The 14,400-nt window shown below is 40.5% G+C and overlaps 1 protein-coding gene across 3 annotated transcripts in view; it reads right to left on the bottom strand.

Annotated features, from left to right (window-relative positions):
• The window catches only part of arhgef1 (Rho guanine nucleotide exchange factor (GEF) 1), a 48,379-nt gene extending 33,979 nt beyond the window's left edge, over positions 1-14,400 (bottom strand). For 2 of the 3 annotated variants that reach the window (XM_086153995.1, XM_086153997.1), the window contains exon 1: positions 14,128-14,400. The gene's annotated coding sequence lies outside the window, so the exon portion shown is untranslated. Of the gene's footprint in view, positions 1-10,560; positions 10,577-14,127 lie in introns of those variants that run through there. The other variant, XM_086153996.1, reaches the window with a different exon arrangement.

The raw sequence follows: 14,400 nt of genomic DNA, 5'->3' as shown, positions 1-14,400 counted from the left end.
ATGGTTGCCTCCCTCCCATTGCATTCCAGCACTAACTTAGTGTCAGGTGGCATCAATCTAATGATAGCCATCAAGCGTGCGTGCCTTTGTGTATGTGTGCATGTGTGTGTGTGGGTTGTATGACAACTGGTCTTCAAAACATTCCTATTCCTCTCTAAGACAAAGCACAGCCACTGCAGTGTGCGAACAATACAGCAGGTTACCTGTTTATCCTGATACCTTAAATCTGTGTACAAATAGCGACACAGTCAGGCCTTCAATCTTTCTACCAGGTCAGTCCAAGGTTCAGCTGCAGGCTAATAGGACTAATAACTGTTACACCACTTCCATTGTGAAGCAATAAACTGCTAAGCTTTAGAAAAACCCTGTGGCCAAGAAGAGCAGAGCAGAGCAGAGCAGCCAGACCTCACCCCCAAGTGGGCATCCTTGCCGTCCATGGTGCCGGTCGTGGTCCTGTAGAAAACACCGTCTGAGCTTGTTATTTATAATATACTGCACACGTATCAAATCTTCACTTGAAGATAAATGAATGCCAACCTCTCAAGTTTATTTTCTGAAGAAAGAACAAAATTCTGGCAACGAGGGGAGCCCCTGTTTCAGTATCAATCAGTATCAGTAATCCCCTTAGAAACAAAACAACAATAATAATAATGAAATCCAAGCAGTTAAATTGCCCTCTTATAAATATGTTTCTTTTCAGTGTGATTTCTTGCAAAATTTTCAGATAAGGTCTTCAGACTTTTGCCTATTTCTTGCATTTCTTAATGCAATTCATATTGTTAAAACTGTTTTATCAGTGTTAATAGATGTTCTTGTGGATTTTTAGGGAGGTTTGTGAGGTGAATTCTTGGTTAGCACATACACATCCTTTGAAAACATCAAAACATAAACCTTAAGCTAATTTGGGTTAAGATTTTGTTGTGAGGAAAAAGGGGTGGCATCAAATTGTGAGGTGGCGCTCAACAAAATATGGTATTGAATACATTTTGAAAAATGTTGAAAATACATATACTCCTATTCATAGTTGAGATCATTTTACCTTTCATTAAAATAAGAACAATATAGTCTAAGGAACCAGTGTTTTCTCAAACCACTAGGAGTTAATTTTTATTGACATGCTACAGCACAGTTTGCAAACTTGACACTCCCGCTCTTTGAATATTGCACATGTCTTTAATTGCTGTGTTACCTGACATGACAAGCATATAATTATAATAAATGTTACAACAAGATATGCTAACTACAACTCAAAATAATAATAAATCATGTTGATGTACCTCAGTGTCTCAATATATTCAGTGGTTGTTTTCTAGGACATTTCAACAACATAACATTTTTAAATCAATTTTTTCAATGTCACCTTGTCCATAAATGTGACCCAAAGAAAATTAGATGAAAATGTCTTCCGTTTCATGGAACAGAGAAATTTGACTTTTTTGAAAGTTTCAAAACATAAAAGCATTTCACTTTTTTCTCTTCACTTTCTGCATCCAATTCTAGAATTCAGGGAGTAACCAGGTAGTAAATGTCATAATTAATATATTCTGCAATATTTTTATCCATTTAGCAAGGGAGTACAGTGAGAGTGATTTAATCTGCAAGTGCAGGGGGAACATCGCAATAGCGGTGCTGTGAGTGTTTCTGCAGGAAAATGATCCATAAGTCCGACAACTTTCAGCTGCCATTCAGCAGTTGGCTCGGAAACATCAATGACAGTGGACAAGGCAGCAAACTAGTTCCTGAGAAATATATAATTCTGCAATTCTGAATGACTAATTTTACTTCCTCTGCGAGGATATAAAATTAGCCCTTCAGAATTGCAGTGCACCTGGCCTTGGAAAAAATGCACAAGCATAGGTCACTGTTCTCTTCTTACAATGGACGATGTCCTGTCCTCTATATGCTACATGGGCAGGGTCCAAAAATAAGAGAGGTTAATGACTGGGGCTTGCAGTGTTTGTCCTGCTGTTTATCTGCTTCTCTCATCCGGCCACAGGGCCTACCAGCACCCATAGACCCTTCAGTGACTACTCCCTTGGGCCCCGATATGAAAAAGGAGTTTTAAAACTAATGGGGGAATGAAAGGTGGCAAATGGGGAGGCACACAGACAGGAAGTGGGTGTGATTTCCTCAGGAAGCTATCAGAGCCCCTTCCTGTGTGATCAAATGAGGTAAAACAAAAGTAGACAGAGGGAAAGAAAATTGAGCAAGTGTGTGTGTGTGTGTGTGTGTGTGTGTTTGCGCGTGCGTTTTGGGGTGGGGGCAGGGTGGGGTTAAATGGCCTGAAGTGAAAGCTTCCCTTAAGAAAAATGACAGCCAAAAGTAGAATCAGATGAACTTCCTCATCTCTCTGCTCAGATGGGAAAAAGAAAAGGAAGTTAAGGGTTCATGTGTGACCATAGCAAAAATAAAAAATGCTGTTCATCGAAACATGAGCCAGCGCATTTTGTTCTTTGGCTTTTAAATCAACTCACACACTGTCCAAGACTTATTAGGGTTGGTACACAAGACTGGGGTTTCCAGCTCTGACCAACGAGTCTTACAGACTAAACAGAAAGCAAAAAAAAAAAAGGAAAGGGGCCTCGCTAAGGGATGCAGAGTGTAGAGAATAAATTAAAGAGGGGGCACACAGCATTGGGAAGTGAAAACCAACAGAAGTGACTGTAGGAGGCAGCATAAAAAACTAATTGGAACCCAGGAGTGGGGAAAAAAAAACAAGAAACTCTTCCTTTCAAAGCTAACAGTAGAAAGCTTGAAACATTTTTATCCACGGCCCTAAAACTATTGAAATAAAATATGATACTGTGTGCTTTTTTTTGCTGCTTAATACTTATTTAATCCGATTCGCATGAAAGGACAGGGTTGTGTCACTTGAACTGTGTCTTGTGAACGTCGAACTTGGACTGGACACTTCAGCCGTCACCGTCAAGAGTGTGTTGTGGATCTTTTTGAGCTCCCAGCAAACACAAAACCGGAGCCCCATTCAACATCTTTCATCCAGGTCACTTAGTGCCAATGTCTTTCCAGGGTGAGGTGGGGAGGGCTTCCACATATTTGGCTCTATCAGAGATTAAAATTCAAGATTCAGAAGTGTTTATTGTTATGTGTACAGTCTGGAAATGTGTTTCCAGTGACAATACAGAGATTATTTTCGGACAATTTCTCATCACAGGCTTCGTAAGGCATCATGGAAAAACAAATCTGATGCAAATCTTAGGGACGGTGTTGGCAGTCAGAGCAATCAGAGACTTAAAAAAAGAGAGACCCAAAACAATGTGAGGGCTGTCAATCAAATTTCAAACTGAATATTACTTTGCATTTCTCTTTATGGACACCTAAGCCATGATTATTAAAATAATCGCGGAGCTCACTGGCTCACGTAAACACAATAAAAATATCTAGGTTAGCTTGAGAGACTGCACCATTATTTCTGGAAACAGATAATTCAGTTCAGTCATTTTAGTCTAGTTTTCTGTTACTGATGTTGTATGCACAAAATAACAATAAATAATGAACAAAAGTGATGCAATAAAGTGAGATGTGCAACTGTAGCAATCGGTATTTTTGCAGACACAAAGTCTTGTAAACATCCTGAGATGAGGTATATCGCACTTGTCGACGGCATGCTTCACTAAGCACGTAGATATAAATAAAAAACATTTAATAAAACACAGCAGGTTATTGCACTTGAATGATGTTGGGAAGAAAAAGTCTGGAGGTGTGGTGTTGTGGGTTTTGTGGGGATTTGTTAGTGGCGGTTAAGTGTGGTGATGGCTTTGGGAAAGAAGCTGTCTCTGAGTCTGTTTGGCTTTTGTGTGTCCTGTAGCGCCAGTCTGAGGGCGGCAGTTATTCCATTCCAGCACAATCCCCAGAAATGAAAGTAGCAGAAACTTGTCAACCCTAAGGTGCCTGGACAACACAAACACACAAATGCATCATATGCACAGAGGCCCTCTAAGGATATTACAACAGTTACCTTTGAGATGAATAGATTGTGTAGAAGATTGTTTTCAAATTAGGGCTGCGGCCATACTTAAGTAATAGGGAAATACATTGATTATTCTGATGACTAATTGAGCAATTGGATATAACACATTAGGACATTCTGCAGTTTGCAGATGCTTCGTGTTGAGATGCTGCAACATGTGGGATGTGCTTTTGTTGAACAGTTGTTCCGCTTTAAAAAAAAACACATTTGACTGTGTTTGTTCTAGGTTAAACTTGTAGTGGTCCCATACTGTGGTCCTGACACTTTCTGTTGTTTCAGTCGCAGTGAATTTTACCTTTGCTCCTCTTTTTATCTCAGTCATCCTTCCATGGCACTGTTGCATTCAACGCTAACTTACACTAACAGTAAGCTAAATGCAGCTTACGTTTTTGGATTGTGTGAGAGAAATAACCGCTCAGGTGGAACACTGCCTGTGGGACTGTAATATTCTGTTTACAAATTACCTGAGGCAGATCATTTATATTGAGTCATTTTAGAATTTTAGTAATCAAATTATTCAAATTATTAGAGGAATCATTTCAGGCCTATTTCCAATTACAAAATGAATACTGCTTTTGTAATATTTCCAGCTGAAAAGGTGTGTGTGTGTGTGTTAAGGCAACTTTGGATTCCTAGCAGTCAGTTTGAATGTATTTTGCCAAAAACAGGTAATAAATATCTTCTTTCAAACTTAGACACAGAATTCCATCAAAAGCCAGTGAAACATTAATTCTCAGGAGGAAAAAAAACAAAACAAATAGACAAGTCCACAAAATGATGGCTCTTTGTGTCTGGTATTGGTGCTTGCAATAACGTAGACAAACCAAAACAATTCCCCTTTGATCAGCTGGGATTTTAGAATTTCCACTTTCTGAAAATATTACCCACTACTGCCCAAATAGCTGGCAATTCATTTAAAAGTCAACAACTTCACAGTGAATCGATATGGCTCTAGACATCTGGGGCCTCTTTCTGAAATAAAATTTAACCTGACAGTGAAAATAAATGTTGAGCAAAACTGGACTGGTGAAAGGACGCTGTGTTTATGGCTCATAATGTTTATGACCAACTAGGAGTCCTAAATCTCTGCATACAAAAGTAATCAGATGTGTGATTCGAGAAATGCCACCAGAGCTCCAATAGCAAGCAAACAACACAAGGTCAGAAATCAGGAAAACCAGAGCGGTTTTGTACAGGTGTCACATTTCCTTTTTTTTTTTTTTTTTTTTTTTGCTTTTTTTTCCCCCACTAACCACACCTTCAAAATCCCATACATTGCGCCTTTCCCTCCTTTACCTCAGCACAGGAGAAAGCGGGCCCTTGTGCGATTGCCTTTGCGGCCGCCAGACAAGCCCCAATTATGTAATTTAATGGCCATTACGTAGTGGCTAAAATAAGATTATGGCCCAGGAGAACACAGGCCAGTCTTTTCATTCCTCACAGGCTCCTACCTTACATGTTCATTTCATCTGTTGAGAGCTTGGACAATTTAAGACTGCTTACACCATCTGTCCTGATTTTAGAGACATTTTGTACCAAGATCATCACTGCAGTGAACTTTTTCCCTTTGTCTTTTTAAATGTAATTTGTTTGGATACAACCACTGACCTTTTCATATGATTTCTGTTAAGCCTACATGCGCTTGAAGGGTTTTAATGATTTCACAGTCCTCCCATCCCCCCCACTCAGTCGCCTGCGCTTGGCTCCCCACCTCTTATAAAACATTTAGTTTACGCTGCTAAATAGCGAGTGCGCTTGAGCTATCGTGCACCTGAGATCCATTTTCTGCAGCTCCACGCCACTCTCAGCCTACTCTGACGAACTTGCGACCACCGCCCAAACCCTCGAACGCACCCCTACCCCTCAACACAGAGGTCAGTGGCTTCATGGAAACATTTGATAGGTCTGCACCAATCGACTGGCACGAGCTGGCAGAATCACTGAGGCTCCAGCCTGAACTAAACTGCTTCCATGTGTGTGTGTGTGTGTGTGTGTGTGTGTATATATACAGTAATTGCAGGAGTCCAAATGCACTGGTTTGCTGTTTGACTCTTCTGTCATTCATCTATTTATCGACAAATTTGCTGCCTGTTTTCTGTGTGTATGTGTATACGCAGGTCTGGAATTTATTCCGATTCCTCTCAGTGCCAATGGTGAATATTTGAGGAATTCAGCCGGAGGAAAATCAAAGAGTCCTGGTTTGGACTTTGCCAACATTGTCTCAGCAAAAGCACGCCGACACACCTTGCTTCGGTAATGCCCACAAAAAGTAACGCAGGCATCGGACATTTATCTCTTGCACTCACCGGAGTTTATATTGATAAGTGCTATACTTAACATAAACTAATGTAATACTTATAGTTTAAATCTTCAGCTGACCTGCATAATTAGCTGAAGTGGCGAGTCAAACGACCAAAGCGAAGCTCAATCAACTTGCAAATTTTACAGTCACATACATCTAATAAAACAAAGTAAAATTGTTTTGCTGGAATAAAACAGAAGCATTCAATAACAAGTCAATGACTTTAGTTAATTCAGTTATTAATTGAAACTGTAATATATTTTTCCTTAGTTTCTGCCAAGCTAACTGTCTGGTGTATAATATCCAACAGAAGAAGCATTTCATTTTTTTTTCCCTCAAATAAATGATGTGAACAATTAATCAATGTCGTAAACAGTTTAAGTTGCAGTAAAAACTAATCTAGAAGAAGAATAATTGCCCGTGACTAGGAAAACAACTTTAAATACAGGAACGTAGTATTAAAAGAAATACTGTATCAAACTCATTTTTATTTCCCTGTCACATCAGCTGAGCAACCTTTCGAGATTAACATACCCTGGAGACCCAGGAGTCTTAACAACAGTCATGATGTTCCTTTTCTGCTTTTAAACAGAAGCTATTTGTGATGGCTGAAACACTGGAGAAATGGGATACTGAAGCCATTCTTTCATAATATACCATTAGAATCACAACCTTTCACCTTCCACAGGATATTTTCTAACATTCAAAAAAAAAATCTCAGATTCACAGCACAGCTGAACTATTAATTGGTGAGGAGTGACATTTGTGTAAACGCAAAAAAACACTGGCAGTATTTCAGTATAAAAGAAACTGGAGTGGTGGGGAGTTAGATACTTAACGCTCAAAAATAACTCTGGCATAAACATGGCAACAGCATTTTTGTCAGCCTGGAATCACCTCATTGGTGGATCCTCAACTGCAAGCAATTTTTGATAACACTCAGCAGACAGAATGATCCAATTGTGAAAATTGCACTTTAATCAGAGCGGTGGTCAAACAGGCACATAACATGGGCTTCAAAATGCATCAAAATAATTATGAAATCAGATTCTCCATTTTCACAAAAAAGTGCTAATGGCTCTTTATTTATTTGTAGTCAGCTGCTTCATACAGTCAGGACAGAGTTTGCACGCACTGAGTCAGAGTGAGTGACCTCTCACCCCTTCGAGCTCCAGTCATTTTCGCTCTTGAAGAGTAAACACCATCTCTCGAGCCCAACCTCCCATTTTCCAGCCTGACCTTTCTTTTCCTCCCTCTCTGATCCTGACTCACACTTGGGCAGACAGAGGTAACTCTTTCCATTTTATACCTCCTCTCAGAGAGGTGGAACAAACTTGAAGCTGCAAAAAGGTTGTGCTCCCACTAAATCTTACCCATACATAAACCAAATGACTGGATGCATTCAGTCATTTAAGAGCCTGAAGAAGCCATTCACTCATATGCGGCGATGTCACTGTCAAACACGTGACTTGCATGTCTCGCTCGTGCACGGGCACACAAGTGTACGCACTCTCATTTACCACACACACATGGGTGGGATGCTTTTTCTGCTTTGACGGGCCTGAGTGACCGCTGAGAGATTGGAAGGTGAATAAACACAGCACCCTGTCGTTGAGGATAAACACAGCACTGTGACAATGACAACAATGCAGCGTCTGAGCGAACAACGGTTTACACACACATGCAGTGGTTTAGCTTGACAGCGCACGACAGGAAATCAACTCACAGAAACGTTAATTAACAGGGGTGGTCAGTCTTTTGAACCACATGGATCATTTTCCAAGACTTTTTCCAGAGAAAATCTAAATAAAACATACCTGATTTCCATTAAAGACAAAAACTAAGGCATGACCTACTGAGAAAAAAAAAAAAATCACTTTTAGGAAAATATATATCTTAACTCACCAACTTGAAAAAGCCCCTCATGATCAAGATTCTGTGCAATGTTTTTTAATTCTAGAATTGCTTCTAGCCTTGATAGAGAGGACATCACCTGAAAATTGTTCACCTCTTCTAAGGTGGTTTCAGCTTTTTCCAAGACATGGGTGAATCCTGGTTACTGTTTCATCCATGCTGGATGCCTGTATAATTTTGTTGGGTCCCTCCAAGGAACAGCCGCGTGTGGCTGTTGTCATTCATTTAGTTTTTATTGACTATATATCTTATCTTGTGCTGATGGAGCTGGAGCCAGCCTTTTCTTCTTGCCCAAAAATGGCTGGCTGGCATTGAGCGAGAGACTGAGTTTAACCTGGAATGGTCACCCAAAGAGATATTAGATAATACTCTATTGGTTCCCCATGGAGATAGTCGAGTGTCGCAGAAGGACAGGACAAGAGGCCAGGTATCAAAAGACATTAAGGGACAGTTAATAAATAGACCATAGGCATTCAAAAGGGACAGAGACAACAACGATAAAAGTATAAAAATAGATAAACTGCTCAACGATCCAACCCTCTAATCTCCCATTCAAACCTATGGACAATTTAGTCTTCAATAAATAATTTGACCGGTAAATGTATGCTTTTGGATCACATTGGAGAACCAGGCAGGAAAAGGGAAAACATATGAACTTCAAAGTCTGGAATGACTGGAACGAGAAACTTTCTCGCTATGAGGCGACAGCTTTAACCCCCGCACTACAATGCTGTTGTTGGGCTGTTGTAAAATATGTAAAATTTCATGACAGCCTAGAGCATGATCTGATGTTACAACCACAGATAATATTTTGAAAAACTGTATTACTGATCTGACGCTGAAGCCAACAAGTACTGAAACACTCCTCGTACTTCTGTCTTAGTTGACTGAATTAAATCGAGGTAAACAGTGGCCAGCAAAACTATACACCACAATTGACGGTCTTGCTGTTAATGTCAGCAGCAACTGTTGACCAATCAAACATTTAAGAACATTTCGACAACTGCGTCTTATGACAAACAACCACATAATGACAACTTACCGGAAATGGTGATCGGACCGAATCATCTAGCAGACTCAGTCAGTAACAGTCTGTTAACATGGTGTGCTAAATGATCTTACCGTTCCTATCTGAGCAATAAGTTGATGAAGGTTTGGGTAGTTATATCCGCCCTTCAAGTATAGATGGTGTCATTGTACATGTCAGAAGCTCAGGGTGTCAACGTCTCATGCAATTAACTTGTCAGGAAACTGAAGACTCAAAGGTCAGTTGTTTTTTTTTTTTAATTATCTTTTTATATTTTAACACAAACTCAACTGTTGCACATTTCAAAGTCTGCCTGACATTTAGTCAACATCCTTGAGATGAAGTTAACAGCCGCCTGATGTTTTGTCGCTATCGATCTGGTGTTGAACAGCAGCTTCTCATGTTGAACCAACAGTAACTGCAGCGAGTTGTCGCACTAAAAGTATTGTGTGATGAAATCATCTTGACAATAGCAACCTCTGAATGCCTCTCTAAAGTTTGTGAAGTCAAAAATATGTACGATAAATACAACAGTAATTGGGAAATTTTGCATCATAAGCACTTTGGCTTACTTTTAGTAAATTTGCTGAAAAAGCATTTGTATATAAACTGAAAGCACAAGATTTATCACATCTCATGATCAGCCAACAAAACAAAACAGGAGATGGGGGCACATTGATTCAGCTCATATTTCAGCCTGATTTCGAATCCCTCACAATTATGTGAAAATATGGTCGGTCAACACCATACAATGGCTTACCAGGAAAACAATGCGACATACTAACCGGAATAGCACTCTCCATCATACCACATTTAATTTCTTGTGTATGTCGCAGGAAAAACACATTGCTTCAAAGTATAGAAGGTCAGTAACGCCACTACTACACCCACTCGATTTAGCAGGGACCATCTTCACGGCAGATGTTTCAGCAGGACCATCTTGCTCTGTTTTAAAATTGTTTCATCTTTCTATGCTTCCGTCTTGGCCAGCTTACCCCAGCAAGACTCCGCTGACCTCTCCAAATAAAACAAAAATTATCTGTGAATCATTTATGGATAAAACAACCAGATGGGTATGAAAATTGGTGGTTTATCTGAGAAAGTTTGTAACAGGGACAAATGGAGGGTCACATGGCTCTACAATGCAATGTCATGTCATTTCTCCTTATTTAGAACAATGTCATGCAAGATCATACATAAATTCTATTACCCTACTGCATGACACAACCTTGAGTTCAACAGGGTGAGGCCACATGTGTAGAAAACTCATGCGCACACACGCCATCACACGTTTCAGCGTCTTTGCCCCGCTTCATCCGCATCGCTCACCTGGTTTGTATCGCTGTGGACCCGAGAGACTGTCTCTCCGAATCTGCCGCCCAGTCATCGGTCTAACACCAGCCACGGAAGAATACCTGGATTTCTTTTGAAGTCTGAGCTCAGCTGCTGTAAATTATTAGCTTGGCTGCAACACAGCTTCAGGCCCTCAGGACACCCCCCAGGCTGTTCGGCTTTGGGAGCCTCTACCTGTCAGTCCAGTTGCTAGCTTTCTCGTGGCACCCAACAATGACTGTTGCTCCTCGGTGTAGCTTTGTCACTGTTGTTTTTCCTACTCTGTGAGAGGCTGGATGCTGGTTGTTTTTATGTAGGTCTATAACAATAGAGAGTGAGCCATGGGTCGGGGGGGCAGCGATTCAAATTAAACAGCCAACATTCCTTTAAAAGGAAGAGAAGGTAGCCTTTGGGCTCAGCTCAAGCCTGCACTTGTAAAGCACGGGGAGGGAGAATGATAGCAAGTGCAGTGCTCCTCTGGTCTAGCAAAATGTAACAGGAAGCGGCAAAGCCCGCTTCACATAGGCCTTTGGGGCGAAGCAGTAGCTGTTGCTACGAGGGCGTTGCACTATGAAAAACGCCTTTTATGTGGAACCGGCTCACCGTTGGGCAGGAATCATGAACAGAAAACCAAGAGGATTTAGTCTGAAACAACTGGCCCAGCCATCTTGCGCATTATGAAATAAGCCAATGAACATACGACAAATAACATTTCCTTATAGTTCCCAGCAATAGTGATAAAAGCTCTTTGGATGGACAGGGAGCCAGTAGATTATCTGCCTTGGCGTGTTACTCATATGTACATGAGGTTAGTCAGTCTGTCTGCTTCACTGCTGAAGCAGTAAAAGTGATTAACCAGCAATTCTAGCCATTATTAGATTCATTAAGACACTGCGCGCAAAAACAAACACGTTTAAAAAACAAAGAAAAAAATCTCATCTCAGGAAGACTATCTGGTATCTATCTTACAAAAAAAAATCTACAATTTTATCAAACTACTGCAAAGGCTCTCATTCACAAACAAGCGAATTCACGGTAACATTCATATTTTCAATGACGATCAAAATTGTCTTCCGGAAAGACTTCTTTTTTCTCTGTTTCCATGACTTTGCTTTCATTCAAGGTTTTCCAAGCCAAAGCACTTTCCAGACATCATTTAAAGCTTAATATCATAATAAACTAAAGTAGCCTGCACTCTTGTCAAGGTCTCATCCATTGTTTTAATGCAAAGAATAAAAAGCACCTGGTGAGATATGGCTCACTTGGTGTGACTTGCTGTTGTGACCCTGGATGTCAGAGAAGGTAGGTGTAATTGAATGCTTGCCTTAGATAATACACAAGGAACACTGTTCTAACAGTGACATTTTATCCCTCCAAAAACTCTTTCCGGTCCGAGGCCAAAAACTGCAAAGCATTTATAAGGTGGATGGTCAGAGTTTGTTTATCTTTCACCACTGAATAATGGCCCAGTCAGAGCCAGCGCTCCAAACCAGCAGAAGTTAATTAATGATGCATGGAAAAAAGCAAACTTATCTGCACAAGTTAAATAAAATCCTAATTATTTACAATATTGTTTTACCTATTAGATATCCCCTTAGTACACAAACAAAAAAAAATTTAAACAGAAAAACTTTTTTTGCAATCTACGTATATGTAATTTTCTGGTGTCAAGATTGCAGTGTTTGTGTACATTACACTAAGTCTTTATCCAAACTGTCATTGATCCCTTACAAACTCTCCCTCTGGCACACCATCCTGATTCACCTCACACACTGCTTGATTGGGACGAAGGGATTTGAGTTCAGACATGTTCACTTAAACAAACACGCACACATTTCTTTGCTGGAACTGTTAACAAATGTACAGGAATTGTACAAAAATTTGATCAAATTTTGAATCAAGCTGTGAACAAGCCTCAGTTCACAAACACAAACAAACAAAGGTTTCAAGGTGGCGTTGTAGCATAGATGCAATCGTGCGTGGTTCTCCCGCGTTTACATCATTCATCGTGGTGTTCTCCTGTTATAATGCTTTTTTGTGCTTTTTCAGTAGGTGAGCCCTCATTATGGCTTCAAAAGAGTTAAGATGGCTAGTGGTGTTAAGAGAGGTCAAAAATTACAGTCAGGCTAAATGTGAGAGCTGTTTTTGTATTACAGATCTTGCCAAGACATGGTTAAGCCAACCCTCTGTACGATCCTGAAGAACAAGGATGCGCTAAAGACAGCTAATGTGGCAAAAGGGGTGACTACATGAATGTAGCAAAGGTCTCAAGACTTGGAAGTAGAAAAGTGTTTGGTAGTTTGGATTAATGAAAGACAGCTTGCTGGAGATAGCATTCGTGTTGGTCTTCTATGACAGAAGGCTTCACTTTTGCATGCTGATTTAGTGAAAGAAACAGCGAGTACAAGTGCTGGCAAGAGGAGAGAGAAGAGACAGAACATCAGAATTTTCTAATAGTACGTCAGATGTGCTTTTCCGTTTCAATTCTAATCTCAACACATGGCTTCACTTCAGCAAGTTCTCGTGTTTGTAACAACTTGTTAAAAATAAGAATAACAAGCCAGACATCAGTGTCTCTAAAAGGGACCATTCAACTTTAGGATGTACGAAAATGAACGCATCCCAGGACCCCCCCCCAGAGATTCTGATGTTCCTCCCACCATAGTCTCACGAAACTCTGTGGGAAAATGTATTCGGTTCAAGCTTAGGTTCACTTCATAATTCGGAAAGATCTGAGCATGATGCGTTGACTATGTTTACGTTGATCCAAGAGCTAAAGCAAAATTTGATCTATGTAGGTACATGATTATAACGTGCACTTACACCGCCTCTTTCCTGAGCCAGGAAAAACCCTGGACGCTATTATTGATCCTTGTCTGGGCTATAACAACAAACACAAACACGCACACACACATATTAGGCTGACTGATGACTGACAGGGAGTCTCTTTGCCGTGCATTGATACGCAACGACATAATCGCAAATTTCACACATTTAAATGTGCAGACGTAAACACACTTGCAAAGAATACACGAGCGTGGGTACTGTGCAGATGGGGGAGGGGGAAAGGGGTCCCTGCACAATATTTTACAAGGTCACTGATTCTCAGTCTCAAACCCCAGAGACAAGAAAATGGGAGAATATTTGCCAATTTGGGAGAAAGTAGGGTTCGATTGGGGGGAGGGGGTGTAATGCTTAGACAAGCGGTGAAAACTCATCACACTGCGACCCGAACTTGTTTCATGCAAAAAACCGCTGCTTTCAGACTTCCGGGAATCAATTCGCCTTGCCTCATGAAGTTATAACGGTCGTGTATGCGCTGTCGGTATCAAATAAGCAAAATAAAAAGTTGTTTATGTCCACAGATGAAGGGAAGATGCGGTCAACCGAAGCGCAACATTTCCTCTTTGTGAAGCTCCGCTAGAGCCGCGGCTCCGAGCGGCGGGTAAACCCTTTCTCTCGAAGAAATAAATTCAATGTCGACTCAAAATGCGCTAAATAAAGACATGTGGATGAAATTCATCTATAACGTCCTCTAGTCAAACGTGTAAATGTTCAACTTACCCGTAAATTCAGAGAAACCGAGTCGACGGGCGTCTGATAGGTTTCCTGTTCGAAAGTTGCCGTGTGTCAGCCGGGGAAAAAAAAAAACATTGTACGCGGAAGTGCACACTCGCCCTCGCGCTAACAGTTAGGTTGGCTAGCGTCAAAGTACATTTGAGGTATTTCGTTTTAAAGTGTGGAATTGAATACTTCGAATTATATAAGGATTTACTCAAATGTATACATTTAGTCCCGTTTGTGTTTGACGCTTCGTCTTTCCACCTGGAAAAAAAA

Source organism: Fistularia commersonii, chromosome 10 (genome assembly GCF_037954325.1).
Source record: "Fistularia commersonii isolate RoL2024-O1a breed Wild chromosome 10, RoL_Fcom_v1.0, whole genome shotgun sequence".
NCBI lineage: Eukaryota > Metazoa > Chordata > Actinopteri > Syngnathiformes > Fistulariidae > Fistularia > Fistularia commersonii.
This window is presented reverse-complemented; position numbering and strand designations above follow the sequence as displayed.